The sequence below is a fragment of the Leucopleurus acutus genome, assembly GCF_964270905.1.
Source record: "Leucopleurus acutus genome assembly, chromosome: 8".
Taxonomy (NCBI): domain Eukaryota; kingdom Metazoa; phylum Chordata; class Mammalia; order Artiodactyla; family Delphinidae; genus Leucopleurus; species Leucopleurus acutus.
The window spans coordinates 104,627,649-104,646,229 of NC_139151.1; the positions used below are offsets into that span (position 1 = coordinate 104,627,649).

General features: G+C 47.1%; 1 protein-coding gene across 3 annotated transcripts in view; it reads right to left on the minus strand.

The window, feature by feature from the left end:
* Positions 1-15,178, minus strand: part of KMT5B (lysine methyltransferase 5B) — a 51,454-nt gene extending 36,276 nt beyond the window's left edge. For 2 of the 3 annotated variants that reach the window (XM_082845379.1, XM_082845377.1), the window contains exon 1: positions 14,652-14,746. The gene's annotated coding sequence lies outside the window, so the exon portion shown is untranslated. Of the gene's footprint in view, positions 1-14,651; positions 14,747-14,924 lie in introns of those variants that run through there. The other variant, XM_082845378.1, reaches the window with a different exon arrangement.
* Between the last annotated feature and the right edge of the window lie 3,403 nt (positions 15,179-18,581).

Sequence of the window (18,581 nt, forward strand, 5' to 3'; positions counted from 1 at the left end):
CCAATAAATCATTTCAGTAGTATACTCCAGCTGTGCACTAGAACACAGTGTGGACCACAGACTGAGATCCACTCTTACACATCATTTCAATTAAATGTGGGTTAATGATCCAAAATGGAGCAAATTCCTCACCCCGGGTCTCATTTATATTGCTGTCAACTGATAGTATTTTGTTTGAACTTAAGGTACCATAGCATAACAAGCACTGTCAATCACAAGACATGGCTGAATTTCACTAGTATGAACACACTGTATGTTATGTCTGGATGTATCCTAGCAGAGGCACCAATACTCTCCACTCGTCCAGATAACAACAGCTATCATTAAGGCAAAAGACTTAAGCTCACAATGAATATTTTGTAAAAGCAGTTCTAGTAAAGCTATCAGAAACTGGGGGCTCTTTATAAACTTTTAGCTCGAAACGAACATATACTCTACTCATCATCAGGTCACTGTTCTGCCCTCATGAGTGCAGGATCTGCTGTTGGCGTGATCATTCCCGTAAGACTATGAGCTGGAAGAACACTTACACATTGAAGGTGGAGACGGAATTTCAAAAGCTAACACAAGTGGATATTTTAGTAGGAGAAACAGGAGCTGAAGACATTGGGAGGCTCCCCCAGAGCTCCCCCCTCCCAACAGAGCAAGGGTGCAGTCTCTCTGGCTTGGAACCCCGCTGGCTCACATGGAAACACTACCATGGTCGTGGCTTGGTGGACGTATCCGAGCTAACTGGCCACTGACTATATCTAGAAGTTAAAATTACCTCAAATTTATTCCAAAATTGGCAGAAAAACAATTTTCAAGAAAGGAGTACTGGCGACTCCTTAAATGGCCTAACAGCTACAAATCTTTCTCTGATCTGATTTCCCAATATAAAAATATCATGAGGGCTTCCCTGGTGGTGCCGTGGTTGAGAGTCTGCCTGCCGATGCAGGGGACACAGGTTCGTGCCCCGGTCTGGGAGGATCCCACGTGCCGCGGAGCGGCTGGGCCCGTGAGCCATGGCCGCTGAGCCTGCGTGTCCGGAGCCTGTGCTCCGCAACGGGAGAGGCTGCAGCAGTGAGAGGCCCGCGTACCGCAAAAAACAAACAAACAAAAAAAAAACCATGAAAATTATTAGACATCTACTACATTCCAGCCACTGTTCCAGGCACTGAGGATGCAGCAAATAAGGTTTCTCACCCTCACCTGTGCCTATATTCTAACGAAGAAAGCTCTGGGAAGCAACGAACGAACAAATAAATGCCAGCACCCTGGAGAAAATGAAGCCATTTCTAAGTGGCGGGAGTGTTTCAGGCGGAGCCAGGGCGGGCCTGGGAAAAGCGGGGCAGCACTGGGGAGCGCGCACCAGGCAAAGAGCGAGTACAAAGCCAAGGGAGCAAAGCAGCTGGTGTGTCCGAGGACCAGCACAGAGCCCAGTGTGGCTGGAGCAGAGCAGGGGGTAAGAGGGGCAGGAGGAAGGCCAGGGGGCCTCCAAGCCCCTCCTGCGACTTGGGCACTAACTCCCAGGGAGAGAGCAGAGAAGTGACAGGAGTTAAGTGTTAAAGGCCCACGCTGGATGCTTGTCATGTGGCGAAGAGTTTGAATGCTTTTGAAAAAGCAGGTCTAATAAAGCGACTAACAATTTGGGGGGACGAGGGAGAAAGCAGTTAAAGAGACCACAGCAATCAATGAGAGGGGACACAGATGCTGGTGGCTCGCAGCAGCAAAAGCGGTGAGAAGTGGTTCGTCTCAGGATCTTTTCCGAAGATTTTGCCGACACTGTGTGAAAGAGAGACGGCTCAGATGTGCTTGCAAGTGGAAGAATGGAATTAGCAGTTATGGAGGTGACAAAGACCACAGGGAGGCCGGGTTTTGGCAAGGGTTGGGGTGCAGGAGTTTGGTTTGGTCATGTTTGAGATGCCTATTAGACCAAGCAGATCTGGAGGACAGGCCCAGGCTGGATGTATAAACTTGGAGGCAGGAGACTAATGGGATTTCAAGCCATGGGGCAAGAGGAAATCACCTAGGAAGTAAGTAGAGATAAAAGAAGTCTAAGGACTGAGGGACACCCAAATATTTAGCGACCAAGATGAGGAAACAGCAGCTAAGGACACTAAAAGGAGCAACCAGTGAGGCAGGAAGGGAAGCAAAAGCAAACCAGGGCCCAGCGCCCCAGGAAGGAGAGACCCAGCGGGGCACAGGCTGCACTTGCTCACAGGCACATCTCTGAGAGCTGGAAGCCATGACAGATGGGCCACTGTGAGCCTCTCTCAGAAACGACAGAGGACTTCTGAAATGGACGTAAAGTCTCGAAACATGGGCTCATGGGGAAAGAATGAGATGGCAGAAAGGACTCTAAGGAATAATGAATAAAGAGAGTCCTACGTTCTTGTTATTTGTTTCAAACAAGAGAAAAAGAGTCCAAATTTCAGGTGCCAGAAAAGATGAATGTAATATTCACAGGATGGGAGACGGTGGGAATAGGTTAATTTGAGACCAGCATGCCTTGAGAGAGTTTACAAGGATCTTTGTTTAAAAAAAAAAAAGTTTTTAAACGAACAGATTAATTAGTTCTCTGGCCTGAAGTAATAAATCACCTGAGTATGCTGATGGACGGAATCCCTGGGGGTTCTGTGCAAGGCTTTGCCCCCTCTATTTTTATGAGTGTTCACAAAAATGACACAACCGGGCTCTAAGGAAACGCAGCTGTGACTATGCTCTGGCATGGGCACACCTTGCACCCACCCCCAGGGACTACCTGAAATCAACAGGAAATCAACAGGAAAGGTTTCACTGGACCAACAGGTGGGGAAGGATGCACATACTTCAGATTCTAGTAACAAATGCACACAATTTACGACAATACAAAACGTGCCAGAAAACTGCTAAAATAAGAGTTGCATTTAAAGAGGAAAGTTTAATCACATTTTAATACCAGAAAGGTAAAAAGCACACACACACATCATCATACAATCCAAATCACCAACAGCAATGGCTGTCTTTGGGGGAATGGGATTAACATCAAAAAAAGATTTTTTCCCCAAAATGTTTACAGTGAACCTATTTATTTATAATTGGAAAAAAACCAAACAATCCGCTTCCCCCAATACTTGATATTCACGTTTCTAAAGAAACCACAGAGTTGTTCCATAGAAAAATGCGCTTGGTTTATGTAAAGTGCCCGCTCTATTCCCAGTGATGGACCCTCGACAAACGTCAACACCCTGTTAGCCTCCCACTGTCCCTTTATGGACACACACAAGGGTCATAAACTCTTAGTGACTTTTGAGCTCAGCTGCTCACCTCCAATTTGAGAACTTTGGTTTCAATTCTTTTTCACTTAAAGCTTCTGGAAAGGAATTTTTTGTTGAATATCCTAAACACAAATCAGGATTTCAAAACATCTGTCAGAAAAATGAAAATATTGATTCTGAAAGACTACCAAGAATTTCAAAATAATTCCTGTGCCATTACCAAGAACTCTAACCAGTTTACAAGCTGAACTTGTCTGCAGATAGTTTATCTTTGAGAAATTATCCATCGACATGGAAACAATCCCCAAGTGGCTGAAAATGAAAAGATAACATATATTTTTAAAAAGCAGGGTCTAGCTTGCTAGAGCACTTTTGAAAATCTTTATTGAGAAAAAGCAGAACAAACATTTTTCAAGTGATTCAGTTACAATTTGCTAAGAAGACAATGCGATACACCAGTTAACAGTTTTATCTTTGGAGAAAAAGATTACAAGCAATTTTTTTAACTGTTACATGACATATTCTTCAAAAGGTTCAACTTTTCAAAATGAACATATATTACTTTGTAATAAAAAAATAAAGGTGTATATAAGGAAAATAAAACAGATTTCACAAAAATCCTTCTGCATCATCCGTATGTATGTAAGTTAAAGCCAACTGCTAAAACTTTAAACACAGCAATTCAAACATCAGACTTCTAGGTTGATGGGAACTGAAAAAATATCACTGAACTACTTCCACAAGTTTCTGATGCCTTTGCTTGTGGACTCTGATGCTCAAGTGTCACAATCCCAGACTCCCAGGGGCTTTATATTTAAAATAAGCACAAGGAAGACAAACACAAATAAAAAGCATAGAAATGAAAGAAAGCACTGTCCAAAGAAGAAACAACAAACAAACACACAGCCCCCACCCCCACCCCAAAAGAACAAAGAGCACAAGGTGGACCAGGGGTGAAACTACTCAGACTACTATCAGTTCCAACAACATCCCACTAGTTAAGTAAAAAACCAATTCCCCCTTCTAGGGCCTCATGTGTGCAGCCTATCTCACATGTGAAAATTACATGCAATAGCAAAAATAAAAGTATTTTGAAACTGTTAAGAACTACCATTAACAGAATTTACCTTACTTACCAAGGCCTACAGGTCCTGCATGATCCAGCCCTGCCAGTCTCACCCCTTGCTTCAGCTAATACTCCAGACACAGCCTAGCTTACGACCCTCTAGTGTGCAAGGCATCTTCCCACCACTGGCCTCTGCACTTGGGCTACTGCCAGCCTGCCCATCAGTCCCCACCTCCCACCCCTCCACCCAGGAGATGTGTCTGGGTACATGCTTGAATATTTCTCCTTCATGGTGTTTATCACAACTGTATTCACTTCTTTATGTAATTACTTGGTGACACTTGCCTTCCCCATTGCAGTATAAACGAGCTAAGGTACACTTCCGTATCACTGGAACCTAGCACAAGGCCCAACATACCACAGGTCCATTCATATCATATCCCCCTTTCTAGTCTCAAACGTAACTGCTACACATAAGCCCCAGTGGGGATTAGTTCTCTCCCTCAAATCTAAAATTACAAAAGGACTCTATAATATATGTACCAAAGAATTCCATGTCAGTATTTATCAACGGTTATTCCAAATTCATCTGCAAATAACATACAGCCAAGGTTCCATGGAATCCTACAGTAAATAATTCACACAATCAGACCAGTTGAAGAAGCCCTGAGAAGCCATCAGAAGCATCTGGGATCACTATTCCATTGTAATTCTGTAATGCAGTTTGACAGGGTAATTGCCCAGTTGCCAATTTCTTAGAAAGCTACCATGAATCCATGATCTCACCTATAACCTTAAAACTTGCTCCTATGAACACTGTCAGAAATAAATCTCATTTAAGAATTTAGATGACCTGTCAGAGTTCAACTAGTCCTAGTGGTACGAAAGAAAAGTCTTGGGGATTTTTCTTCTTCTTAATTCAGCATTAAGCCCTTGTTGCTCTACAACTGGAGCCGTCATGGGTATCTAGCACCAAACTCCAGAGCAAAGAATAGGTCTTTATACTTGTAAACTAATTACTAATGACATGCCATTATTAAAAGGATCCTTTCTGCTTTCCTTTTCCAGCTTTTGTAGAGTCAAACTCATCTGCGTTTTGCTTCAGCCAATTTAACAGCTTTCTCAAGTAGCCTCAGGTGGCAAAGCCCCAATCAGACCAGCAAGAGGATGGTGCCTGAAAAGAGCAGTCCCCCCACCCCCTTTTAGGATAAAATGATGGCTAGAGATAGCGTCACTAATCCTGCTAAGCTGGTTGCAATAACTTCTCTAAAGGAGGCTGGAAAATGGTCCCCAAAGATATCTATCAGGTCTTAATCTGAAACCTATGAATGTTAATTTATAAGGAAAGGGGTCTTTGGAGATATGAGTAAATTACAGATTTTGAGATGAAAGAGATTATCCAGGTGGGCCCAAAATGTCATCCCAAGTGCCCTTAAAAGGGAGAGGCAGAGGGAGATTGGACACCACACACACTTGAGAAGAAGAGGAAAAGAGTGGCGTGAGGTGGCCACAAGCAAAGGAATGCCACAGTCACCAGAAACTGGAAGAGGCAAAGAACAATGCTCTCTTAGAGCCTCTGGAGGGAGCCCTACCCATATCTTGATTTTGGTCCAGTGAAACTGATGGTGAACTTCCCGCCTCCAGAACTGTGAGAGAATACATGTCTGCTATTTTAAGCCACCAAGTCTGTGGTACTTTGTTACAGCACACACAGGAAACTAATACAGAGACCAGGAAAAAGCAAATCAAAGTAAAAATGCTTTCTAATTAGACTCCAGAAATACATAAAATTCCAACATGTCACAGGGAAAGAGATTTTAAGCACCTTTAAAAAGTTGTCTTAAATACACTTTTAAAAAAAGACATTTCCCCCTTCAACTGCACATATGAAACACGGCTACAGAGAGAGCTATATGGATTTTGAAGATAAAGCTGGTGTCTCAATTACATCCAATTACTCATGCACTGTTTAAGCACAGTTAACCAAGATCTTCCTTAGACGTAACATACTGAACATTATCATATTTACATATATGTTTACAATAAAAAAAATGAAAATCAGAACTATTAGACTTTTTCATTTAGCAGACCATTTTAAACAGCAAAACAGCCACCACTGGTTAAGTCTACGATCAGACGTTTGCAACACTTATTCAGCCACTGAACTACAGCTGAGCATGTGATAAACTCATTACAGAAAATACTGTTTCACAGTTCCTTATTTATGTACACCACACGTACACCAACACGTATCACAACAAAGGGTTTTATGTAAGAAAGACCTGTGTCTCCAGTTGTCTCAGTAGGTATTTCTAAAATAAAGGTTTTAGCTGACATGGTTGTTGAGGGGAATTCTGCCCCTAGTCTCCCTCAAATCTCCTCCCCATCTCTCCGTGTCTGACCCATCCGCTTACCTCGTAGTGCCTATACGTAAAATCAAGGACGCTTCCTTTGTTAGAGTCTCTGAGACCCAAACAGCATTTTACTTTTCTAGAAACAGATGCCACCTAGTGTCAAGAGTCTGTAAGTACAGCCCACAGTTCCTGAGAGGCTATGAGGTAAATAGAACAAAGGACAATTGATTCTTACTGGGCAAAGACAAGGGTGAGAAAAAACTTCCAAAAGGTGGTTCTTGGGCTGGGTCCTAAAGGCCAGGTGGCAGACCGTGCAGGGGGCAGCGCGCACAGTGGCTCAGGACGTGGCTCGGGGTGGAGTCAAAGCATCGGTGCCGCCCTGGCTCCACTCACTGCTCTCCAGCAATGTGACCCTGGACAAGCCATTTAACCTCGCTAATGTCTCATTAGTAAAATGAAAAGAGGTTTGGCACAAGGATTAAATAAGCAGAAACTGCTAATACAATAAAGGTCTCCAACTGTCTCCTCTTTTCATGTAACTAAGAAACAAAGAAGATATGCTGATGTATTATTCACAAAACTTTAAACAATCAAGTAGAAATTTCCCCTCCATTCCTCATCCTACCGTAACTCCCACAGGAAAGAAAAAAAAAATCACATCACCTCATCCATTAAAAAAAGTACAAATTTTCAACAGAATAAAAAAGGACCAGGGGTGCTAATTTATGATACAGAGTTGAGATCAGCTTTGCTTTTCCTACAGCTCCTGAAGAGAAGGAATGTGACTTCTGGCAACAATGTATAGTTAAACATCATTGAATTAGCCTCACATGTCAACATTCAGAGGGACTGCAGATTTTGTTACAATAGAATATACCTTGTTGTGTATCTGATAAAATATTATCTTACTGGAACTCCATTTGTTGAAATAATTGCTCCTCCATTCACTTAGTGCTTCCTATATTAACTTTATCATTTGTCACGCCCTGTAAAGCAGGTACCTTTTTTTTTCTGGTTACACAGATGAAAGACTGGAGAATTTGCTCAACTGTACTCATAGAAAGGATCCCACTAGCTAAAAAGCATGTGATTGGCGGCAGAGAGACCAGTTAGAAAACTAAATGCAACAAAGAGTAGAAATGGATGGGAAGAGAGAGGAAAGCTCTGGTTTTTCAAATACGAGCTTGGCAAGACTTGGTGACAAATCAGACATAGGTGTTGAGGGACAGAAAGGAAGTCAAGTCAGAAATCTCTAGTTGGGGTAGAAGTTTCAGTTGGGGAGACTGCAAGATTGCTATGAACTGAGTTAGGGACTGCAGAAGGAACACATTTGCAGGAAAGATGAGAAAGTTTGGTTTGCTGAATTTGAGGATGGGGCACTACCCACGTGAAACTGTCTTAAGATGTTAAAACTCAGGAGAGAAGTGACTGTGAAAAGGGTAACATTAACAGAGGACTTTACAATTCACCAAGCATTTCAACATTATCTTAATTCAAAAAATCACAGAATTTCAGAGCAAAAAGTCTTAGATTAAAAGAAACAGGCTCAGGGACACGTATCACCTGTCCAAAGTAATTCACTTCTTCTGACAAGATAATATGCTACCAATATGTGGAACCAAAAAAAAAAGATTTTTTTGAGTTTTATCATGGTCAGTTAAATGAAAGGAAAAGGGGAGTGAAGAGAAAAGGGAATAAAATAAGCAAGAGACACATGCTGGCACCGTGAGAGTCAGAGAGGCCTTGCAAAGGAGCATTCCCCACTTACAGCGCCTGGGGCATGCCGCTCAGTGCCTAGCACAGTGTCCAACACACAGCTAAGTGATGTCCGCTCAAGACGTGAGTGAAGAACTGAGTGCCATGGGGATGACAGAGAGACACCTCTTAGCTCCAGTTCTCTGGGCACCATTTCACACTATTGCTCGTTACTATGACCCAAGAACTGTGCTAATAACTTCACATATATCATATCATTTACCCACATCACAGTCCCTTAACATATACAATATATTTTAAATATTCATTAACATATAATATTAAATTATACAACATAATTCATATAATAAAAACATCAAATATATACAACATATACAATACTACTATTATCACCCCCACTTTACAAAGGAGAGGAAGCCTTAGAGAATTAGAAAAAAAAATTAGCCAAGGTGGGGTTTAAAGACTGTACACTCTTGACACCATATAAGAAAGCAATATAATCCTGACTTAAATTCTTAAACATGCTTCGCCCCATACTTGAAGAGGAAGACCCTAGAACAAAAAGGGACATGGTTCCTGATTTTATGGAGCTCAGAGTATAGTGTGGGAAGAGAGACAATCAAATAAGCATGAAATGGTAAATTCTGGTAAGAGCTATAAAGGAAACAACTAGGATATCAGGAGAGAATAATACAGGAACAAACTTTAGACTGGATGATCAAGGAGGATAAATCAAAAGCATAAATACAGAAACAATCATCTTCTTTTTGGATCAGAAACACTCCTGCTATCTGTTTATATCCACCAAACAAATATTTTCTGAAGCAACTGGCTTTGTCTAAATCCTCCTCTGAATGAGGTCTGATTTTTGTTTCTTTTTTAACGGGAAGGGAGAAGCAGGTTTGTATATGGCCTCTCCGGCTCCAGACTCTACGGGCTCACTGGCTGGAGGATCAGCCCCCTTTACTCTTTAGCTGGGGGATCCATTTTCCTAAGAGTAGGTTGGTTTTCTTGCTAAAAATATATATCCCTTCATAACATGCAACACAAAGATTTTTTTTGAAATAAAAATACTCTTCAGAGATCATTAATACTTTTCAGAGATCATATATTTCAACCTTGTTATAAAAATGAGACAGACAAAATGAATCATTCGGAAGATTTAGAATCAACTCAATCCAACATTTATCAAGAACCTACTGGGAGCCACCGGGCACTGTTCGTGGTGCTGGAATATTGGTTGTGGGCAGGGAACACTAGAGGGCGCACGAGAGTTTCAGCTTTCAGGAAAATCTACACGGGGCTACTAAGGAGTGGGGGACCTTGCAAAACCACACAGAAGCATGTGAAAACCAAGTATCTGATGAACAGAGCAGAAGAGTGCAGAATAGGAAGCAGAATGACCCTTCACTGAAGGGATCTTTTGCCTTAAAGCTGAGAGGCAATCCTAGTGTCATGAGAGATGTACTGACCCGGTGTTCCTATAAAGATGTGCAAGTTAGGTGTCTGTTGCACCCTAACCCACATGACTGAGGGTTCACCAGCCTGGCAACCCTATGAGGTAGGCGAGACAGGTATTACCACTACAAATGAGATGGCTAGAGCCCAGAATGAAGTTGCCTTCCTGAAGCCAAACTGCTTTAAGTTGTAAGGCTGAGTCTGGAACCCTAGCATTCAGGCCTAAGTCCGGGGTTTACTTCAATATTTGAGTCACATGTGCATCACCCACAAACAAACAGGCTTATCACTGGGGAGTGCTTCCTAGCTCCACTTAACTTTTGTGTACTCTTATAATACAGAAAATAAGACATCTTGCAGAAATGCAGCTGATACGCAGGAGCCACAGAGATGTGGGAACCATATAGACCTTAAGAATTAGGCTTTTGGGACCCTAGTCTCCAAATTCTAAAACCCAAATGAATGTAAGCTGTATCATCAACTTAATATTTCAAAACAAGGAGAAAAGACTACATGGAATATACAGATGAACTATGTAAACCAACTGGAGAGATGGCAAAATATGATGAAATTCGCTCTTAGAAGTGAGAAAATGGGTGGCGATCAAGCGTAAAAGATAAAGTATAATTTAGAATTGGAAGTGATCTCAGAGATATATGTTTAGCTATTTTACAGATGAAGAAACTAAGGCTTGGCCCTGTCAGTGTGTTACACAAATATGGTGGAGCAGACTGGAACACAGGTACTGATTCTTACTCCAGCGGACCTTCATCCAGCCCCAGAACTATACGTACAACTGTACTTCTAATTAGAATCAACCTTAGAAGATGGTGCGGTGTTTGACTCTGTCTCACACAGATACCAGCCAGCTTCAAATCTGGCTGGCAGACGTGGGAGCCAGAGGCAGCAAGTGACCAAAGTGGTCCAGTGGTCCTAGGAACCCTTTAATCTGATGGAAGGAAAATCATGAAGCAAGGCATAATTTATGGTATAAATGACTACGGAAATCAGTGACTTTATTTTTTCCCTTTTGTGACAATATTTTAGAATTAATGCAAATGGTTCTGGTTCCATCACCAACTATATAAAGATAATATATCCACTCTAACTTACTGCCTATGAGCAATATGGGGATCAAAAGGAAAGTCTTTTGTTTTTTTTTTAGCTAGACATAAATGCTGATTTACAACAATAAGGTGATGAGCCTGTCATGCACAGATGGATTCTCTCTATTCCACACCTTTAAAATAGCAAAATCCTGTAATGCATGTAAAATAAGGTGTGCATGACTAAAATTTGGGGATGTGTCTGTTGAATAAAATAAGATATAGCTGTAAGTGAAAACTTACTTAGACTTTCTGTAATCTGACTAGGACAAACTTCAATCACATTAATAGAAAAACACAGGGTTAGATATTGGTCAGGCATGATGTTTCCTCTCAACCAGCACTTCTAATCTTCTAGGAAACACCAAATTACAGGGAAGAAAAGGGATTATTGTAAGAACTAAAGTAAAAACAGATTTGTAGAAGGTTTTTTTTGGGGGGGGGGCGGAATGTAGAGTTGGTAGAAAGAATTTAAAGGAAGTTGTGAAACCTTCCTAAGACCCGGGGTCCCCTGATTTGCTCGCTAGGACCCTTCCCCATTCAGCTTGTTAAATGAAACATTTAAAACCACAGGATTCAATTCAAAGATTTCAGAGTTGACAGTCTGTCCAAGAAAACAATTACTTTTCAAATCACTGTGTTCTAATGGTTAGAACTCCCTAATACTTGAAATTTAAAGTGCATTGGCTAGTTTTATCCTGTAATAAATTTAAGTTTGTGCTTTTTATTGCAATTAAAACCATTTCCTACACCAAAACACATCAGTAAAATACTTTTCCCAAAATAAAAAGTAACTAAAAATCAGGCTAAAAAATTAAGTTACATCTTACACATAAAACTTCTATTGCGGGCTTCCCTGGTGGCGCAGTGGTTGAGAGTCCACCTGCCAATGCAGGGGACACGGGTTCGTGCCCCGGTCCGGGAAGATCCCACATGCCGCGGAGCAGCTGGGCCCGTGAGCCATGGCCGCTGAGCCTGCGCGGCTCCGCAACGGGAGAGGCCACGACAGTGAGAGGCCCGCGTACCGCAAAAAAAAAAAAAAAAAAAAAAAAAAAAAACTTATATTGCATAGAGCTCTATCTGAGATACTATCCTAAGCTCTCTTCCTGCATTTACTCAGTGTATCTATGGAACCAACAGTGTGTCATACTGGAACAAGGACACATGGTCCCTATCTTTAACACTGTGTGGAAAACTCAGCAATTAGTGTTCTAGGGCTGACACGGTCGTGTAACTCCTGCCCATGAAGGGGAAGGAGTTTGTGAGTGGAGAGAAAGTAGAGCTCATATATAGCAGGCAAAAATAGAAAATAATGGAACTGACATCATTCATCTGAAAGGATTTGCTCTCATAAGCCGTGGGAAGGGCATTCCTGTGGACAGGGAGCTGCTCAGATGCTTCACACACAAATGACTTTGCAACACAACCAGGCCACAAGCTCATGTCCTATAAGCCCACAAATTGACACTCAAAGAAAAATCAGATTCAATCCCAGATACAGATGACCCAAGGGAAAATTTATAAACCAACATGCTCCACCCACAAAACTCTAAGCTCAAAGACACACAACCTGCTACCACTTCCTTCACATGCATATTCTGCTATACCCCTATCCTCCCCTCCCCCCATTTTGCCCACTGGTATTTGGTTCAGGTATGGAGCATTCAAGACATAAGCACTTCAGTGTGTCTGTGAAGACAAATGAAAACATGGCAAGAGGGCACGTGGAAATGACTTTGAGTGTGGTTTCAAAGTTTATGGGCTAATAAAAAATTAAGCCTTACTCTACTCTCCTCTTAAAGAGTAAGTATCCCCATTATTCTTTTCACACCCAAACTAAGTTGTTGTGTCAATGACAACAACGTTTTCAATAACAATAGAATGAACATATTTTGAAAAACTAAATATAGGGACTTTCCTGGTGGCACAGTGGTTAAGATTCCACGCTCTCAATGCAGGGGGCTGCGGGTCGATCCCTGGTCAGGGAACTAGATCCCACGTGCATGCCACAACTAAGAGTTCACATGCCTCAACTAAGGAGCCCACCTGCTGCAACTAAGACCCAGCAAAACCAAATAAATAAATAAATATTAAAAAAAAAGAAAAACTAAGTATAAATCACCAAGCTCTATTAATTAGCATTTTTCATCCAGTGTCTACTGAGCACCTACTCTGTACCTGCTCTGAGCAGAGGAGATAAATAACAAGCTCACAAGAAAGCTGAGGGGAAGGTCAACAACCAAATATGATACAATGTAACAACTGCTCAGGGAACAAAGCAGAAGTGTGTCTTCTGAGTGGGTCAGCCCCTGCCCTTGTGTTGTATAAGAGGTCTGCAAGGGGTGTGAAGATTTATCCAGGAGGTAGCACTCTCACTGGGCCTTCCTGAAGGCGAGTATCTATCCGGGGGAGGGGATGCAGGAATGCCGGGCAGGGTGCGAGCAAAAGGCACCAGGCAGGGGAAACCACTGGGGCCCGGGCTTGGAAAGGAAGAGGAGAATGCTTAGATGACGGGCCCACACCTGTGGTGGAAGCTGCTAAACATTCGGCTACAAACTTGTACCTATAGTAAGTAACTCTTTAAGTAAACTTGCCAGTATGCACAAATTATCTGCGATTATTTCAGGCTAAACTGGTTGCCCCCTCCCTTTTCAAAATATTTACGCTTTTATGACTAATCATCAGAAGTTATAGGCGTGTTCTTAATATTAAAGGAAGAAAAGCTTCAGCTAGCAACTGTTTCCTCTGATGACCCTATAAAGCCACGTTCAACTATACTTTATATCAAAATGGTTTAAATCTAAAAAGGTCCTGATGAAAAGAAGCGCAATCGCAACCAATCAGTTCTTCTGCCTACCACTCTAGATAAGACTTTTCCCCCCAGGGTGCATTTCATACGGTAACTTCTGAAAAATTAACTTCGAAGAACACATGTTCACCCCCTCAGGATTCTTAAAGTTCCCCCAGTCAATGGGTCGGCAGTAAAAGAGCTCTAACACGGGGTCAAAAAACCCCAAACAGAGAGGGGGTGAGTTTCTCTGGGTCCAACGTGCTTCTCTACCATTCCAGCAAGTTGGGTCGAGTTGTCATCTTGTCAACGTTTCCCCCACTCTCATAGGTAGGGGTGACGCTGATACATCACCTTTGGATATGTGAAAAGAATCGAGTCACTCTGGGAGGACCGACGCCTTTTCTCGGGACCCGAGACGCCGGCCAACTTAGGGGCCCGGGAGGCAAGCCCCGGCCAGGAGCCGGAGCCGCTGTCAGGGGAGGGACGGAGCGGGCGGAGGACGGGCCCGGGAGGAAATCTGAAAGGAGGCTCGAGCCCAAACAAACACAACCCAAAGTTGAGCGCGGCAGAGGGAGCAGATTGGGCGAGACCATTCACGGCTGCCCATTGGAGAAAAGGGAAAACAGAGTCCCCCAATCGCGAGCGGCGGGGCTGCTCCCCTCGTGCGGCCGCGGGCCGGCCCGGCGCTGCCCGGCGGCCGCTACCGCTCCCTTCCGGCGGCGGCGCCCACTGCAGGGCCCGCGCCCCCCGGCCGCCGCCGCCGCCGCCGCCGCCGCCGCCGCCGCGCCCCTCCCCCGGCCGTCCCTCCACCCCCGAGGCCCCGGCCCTGGCCCCCACCCGGCCCGGCGCCCCCGCTCCCGCCGGCCCGCCCCCAGCCCGCCGCCCCTGCGCCCCCCGCACCGGCGCCCGCCCCCCGCTCACCGCCGGGCGCTGCCCGCTCCTCCTTGGGGCGCGTCGAGGCCCCGCCGCCCCGCCGTTGCGCTGAGGGGCCCGCGCTGCCCGGCGACACTTCCCCGTCCCCTAAGAATATTAATCACCAAAAATAATTCCAGAGAAAAATGGAGAGTAAAATCCAAGATGGCGGCCCCAGCCGCAGCACCGCCCGCTCCATCCGCTGTCGGGAAATGAGTCCCAGCCGCGGCCGGAGCCCCCCGCCCCCACCGCGCCCCCGCGCCCCCGCGCCACGGGCCTCACCTCGCCTCGCCTCTCGCGCGGCCTCGGGGTGCAAAAGGCAGCCGCTGGCCTGGGGGCTCCGCGTTCTGAGTCCTGGCGCCGCGCGTGCCGCCTCCGGTGCCTGGGCGCCCTCACCTCATAGCCCCGGAGCCTCACCGCCCGCGCCGCAGACGCGTCGCCGCCCCCGGTGAGCCGCTCGGACGCCGCCCGGGAACGGTGGAAGGACACGAAAAGGAGTTCCCGCGGCCAGGCGGAGGGACACCACTTCGGCTCGTGCCGCTCTGGACGCCTCTGTTGCTTTTACGGGACCAGGGGTGGGGGGAGGCGGAGAAACCCGAGAAAGAAATGAGTTCCCCGCCGGGTGCTCCCGCGGCGGAGGAACAAAAAGCGAATTTTGAGGGGATGAGATGAGTCGTTGTTTCGCTTCGCTCGCGGCGGAGGGATCCGTGTTGAGCAGTCGGCAGGGATCCCTCCGCTCCTCGCTGCCCTTTAAATTGCGGCTGGAGGCGGTGCCGCCGCGCGTCCCTGGGGCGCCACCCGGATCTTCGGCCTCCCTACGTACCGGGGCTCCGCGAGGCCGCCTTCGACACTCGGTCCCTGGTGCAGCTGCACCCACCGGGGACAGCCCTGGGGAATGGGCAGGCTCCTCGCCCACGGCGCCTCTCGGGTGCGCCTAGGGGAGGTGGCCCCACGGAGGCGAGCCTCTTTGTTGTGGGAATGGGTGTCATTGGAAGCAGATACACCCTTAAAGACCATGTGGGCAGCCTGAGCGTTACACCGCTTAGTGTGGGAGGGAGGAAGGGAGGGGGAGTGAGCCTGCATTAATCGGGCCACTGGCTTCCTAGTGTCAACCGGCTATTTCTTGAGCACCTACTGTGTGCCGGGCTTTCCGAGAAACGGGTTTTTCAGCTTCTCGCTCTAGTTGGGCAGTGCCGGTACCAAGAATGCAGCTCCCTCCAGGAGCTTTAGGCTGGTGGGGAAGTTGTCCAGAGGCTCACACGGGCCGGGTGCTGCCCTGCTGGGAGAGGGCGAAGCCTCGCCCTTTGGATCCTGCAGTTGATGATAATGACTACAAAATAACGATGAGAGTAACATGTATTACAGCCTTTACTGGATACCAGGCACCGTCCTCAAGCTTTGGTGCCCTACCTCGTTTACTCCTTACAACGACCCCCAGGAGGTGGGGACCGTTTTCCCCATTTTATACGAAGGGAAGCTGAGGCACAGAGAGGTTAGGTGACCTCTAAGACAGCCAGTCAGGGCTTGAGCCAGAGCCCTTATCCAGTACTCTGGTCAAAAGCTCAGACGTCAAGAAGTTGAGGTGGCCACAAGCTGGGCAGATGCCTAAAGGTCTCCCCCAGCCGGAAGAGTGGAAAAGGGAGTGGTTAAGAAAGGTGAGCCCAACAAGTGCAAAGGCCCTGGGGGCTGGGTGGGGGAGGGGTGGTAAACAGCCTGAGGCTTCCGGAGGTCCAGCGTGGTCATGCAAAGAGGAGGCGGGCAGCACAGGCCCGTACTTCTATTCCGGGAAGAGACCCACGTCTGCCATGGGTTCCTGCCATCCCCAGGGCCTGGCACAGAGTAGGCACACCAGAAAGGATGCTTCAGTGGAGAGCGTGGATGACCACAAGGTCTGTGGTCCAATGAACACTGACCACCAACACAAGCGCTTACCCCATTTTCCCTCCTCCTTGACCTTGGGTGGCAGACATGATGCTTATTACCCCTTCCACAGATGGGAAACTGAGGCCCAGTGATTTGCTGAGGGCATGTATCTAACAAGAGGTGAAGGGAGGTCTAGATCTTACAAAACAGAGCTCCTCCCGTTGCCCTCCCCCTCCCCCCTGGGGAAGCCCACCTGGTGGGGTTGGTGGGTTTGGGGGTGCAGAGCCTTCACCACCCTTCCGGTAAAGCAGGTGCAGGCACGTGGCCCTGCACCCTCTGCTCTTTAAAAGCTTCCGGGTCATCTGTGACATCAGAAATTGCCTTGCCACGTTCCTCTCTGCAAGCACAAGTAACGAATGATTGCTTTGGTTTTATTCGCTTCTGATTTATCGCTAAACTTTCTTTCCAAGATTTTCATAGTGTTTGGCTCTAAATACTCAAATTGCATCCCACTGAGACTGCCTTTGCCACCCTGTTTCCTCACTGGATGCCCAAGGGAGGAGAGCACAGTGGGCACCACAGCCCTGTGTGGATGCCCCTGGGTCTCGGTGCCTAGGCCCCAAGTCCAGCCATGCCCGGGCAGCCCTTCACAGCCCCAAACGTCAATGTCTTCCCCACTCCAAGCTTTCCAGAGTCCACCCCGACAGTGACCCCTGAGGCTGACACCCAAACCCTGACTCTGAAAAGCCCCCAGACTCCCAAGACATTGGCACTCCCACTCACTAGCCCTAAGTGCCGAGCACCAGGCCAAGCGTTCTGGGTGCAAGGGAGCAGGCTGGGGAAGGGCAGGGGAGGCAGACGGGCGAACCCAGACACAGGTTCCTCTGGCTCCCCGGTTCTGGTTCTGTCCCTCCCCCATGCCCACTGCACTGCTGCTCCTCCAGCCTCAGCTGAGAGGCCCAGGGTGGCCGGAGCTCTCTGCAGAGCCGAGCTGGAGCTCAGGACCTAGATGGGGCCACGCTGAAGGGAGGCCAAGGCTGAGCTGGGAAGAGGCCACAGCCCAGAGCGGCCCTCCTGGGGGAGACTGGAAATTCGACTTCCCCACAGGGAGTGTGGCCAGCTGGAGGCCTCCTCCTGCCAGCTGGCAGAGGAGGGGGGATGGGGGACAGGAAGTAGTGTGGCCAGGCACCTGCCCAGCCCCCACGTGACAGGAGCCATTGGCGTTTACACTGGGAAGCCGCTGGATGCCCCAAGTGGAGGTGCTAAGCCACAGAGGACATGGGACCCCACCAGTCCCGGACAGAAGGAAAGGTGATGACTCTAAAGAAAGACTGAGTTGGCGGAAGGGGCCCAGGCCAGCCCCGGAAGTGCCAGGAGTGCCAGCCCAGCCCGGAGCTGACCTGGGAGCCACACCCTTGCCAGGGTGTGGGCTGAGGCCACAGAGTCTCTTCCAGTCCCCCCAGTAGGGCCCAGGGGCACCTCAGAGACCTAGCCTGATCCCACCAACCCTGCATCACTCTCCAACTCCCCTTCTTCAAATACCAGGTTCTCCCAGCAGCTGGCTGGCAGGAATTTTCTTGCTGGAATCCTGTGCCCACAGCGGGGTGGCCCACAGGTCTTGCTGAGCCCAGAATTTCAGGCTGGGTGGCGAGTGGCTTCTCATTGTTAAGTGATATCTTGGCTTTCAGACTCTGCACTCGTGTCTCCCCCACACTCCGTCCCCCACCCCTGCCCTGAAGGCAGAGCTGTTCTGATGAAAGCAGGTGCCCGAGTAGGAGGCGGGGGAAGAGGGACGGGGACATACCCAGGATGGTGCCGGGGACCTGTCTGGTTGGCTGCGGCTCCTGCATCACCTGCCTGAGCACTGCTACGCCCATTGCACCATCCTTGCCCCTCCACTGCCCACCCCTCCCTTGATAGATGAGGAAAGGTCGAGTGACCTGCCCAAGACCAAGTCAACAGAAGCAACAGCAACCAACTTTATGGCAGCTGTGAATAGGGGCTTGGCGTGAGTCTGACCTGGGTTTGAATCCCAGTTCCACAACTCACCAGCCACGTGATTTGGGGCAAATGATG